A 1,211-nucleotide genomic window follows, 5' to 3' on the forward strand; every position below is an offset into this window, starting at 1 on the left:
ATTTGGTAATTTTCATAACCTGAGAGTCCTTGGAAACTTAAAATTTACATTTTTGGTGCCTTTAATCAACGTTTTACCGTAAAATCCACTCACAATAAATGTGTTTTTAAATGAACATAAAAGGTGCTGAGCCATAAAAAGAAAAGTGGAAAAAAATTGCTCATCGGTTCCCCCCCAAAAAGGCCGATTTCTTTGATTTCATTATTTTGACGAGCGCCTGATTTCACCACGATGCCTCACGTATACGAGAACATACGTACGTTCCCATCCCCACGTTCGCTCTATCAATATCAACCCCTCCCTCCTTTCTTCGAGGCGTTCGTCCTCTGTGCACGCAACCTCGGGATTAAAACGTTCTATCTGACATTTTTCACCGTTTTGAGTAACGAAGACCATGAGATTAGAAACCAAATGCTCTATCTGCTCTATCAAAATCGTAAGATTTTTAGGAGTCTTTATCAAGATTTTCAAAGAATTGCATTCGAAATAGCTTGACATGATGTGAAACTCAAAATCTTTGCCGTCAAATTTCTCAGAACTAGGTACTGAGCAGCAGATAGAACTTTGTAATTCTGATGTAGCGAGCACCTCATTCACCCCCGGGGTTGGCGCGGAGTGACATGCGTTTATATTGCGCATGTTTGTTTGCGGTACACAGGGAAGTGTTGAGGGCTCTCCCGTGTAGAAAACATGCCGGTGTAAATTATCTATGTACATAGACCACGACAGCCTACACCTGCTGCCGCTGCCGCCGCCGCTCCCAATTATGAGACTCAGGACGTAATTTCTGTGTCGTCATGTTACGGGTTTGTGTCGAGACGGCGCGAAAAACGCTACGTCGTGGCGCTGGTGAAAATGGTGAAATGGTGAAATGGTATGTGTTTAACGCGCCCTATCAACACTATTAGGTTATTTAAGAGGCGGGGCCTCCGAGTTTAACGTCCATCTCCGAAAGGACCGAGCCAAGTGGGAAATTCGTGTAAAGTGTCTTTCCCAAGGACACAACATAGGACCGAGCTGAGGCTCGAACCCCCGAACCCGCAATCTCACACGTCGTGGTGCAATCTTAGAAACGTTTAGAAGAAGGCAATAATTTATACATACAGTGGATTTTCAAAAAATTAATTTTGTTTTGTTTCGTGTCTGTTTTGTTGGGTTTTGTTTTTAAGTGTGCGTTCGATTCGCAGTAGATTGTAATGCATCGAGCATGT

General features: G+C 43.2%; 1 long non-coding RNA gene across 1 annotated transcript in view; it reads right to left on the reverse strand.

Annotated features, from left to right (window-relative positions):
• The window catches only part of LOC118478585, a 93,245-nt gene that overhangs the window by 63,282 nt on the left and 28,752 nt on the right, over nucleotides 1-1,211 (reverse strand). The window lies entirely within an intron of this gene.

Source organism: Aplysia californica, unplaced genomic scaffold (genome assembly GCF_000002075.1).
Source record: "Aplysia californica isolate F4 #8 unplaced genomic scaffold, AplCal3.0 scaffold00699, whole genome shotgun sequence".
Lineage (NCBI taxonomy): Eukaryota > Metazoa > Mollusca > Gastropoda > Aplysiida > Aplysiidae > Aplysia > Aplysia californica.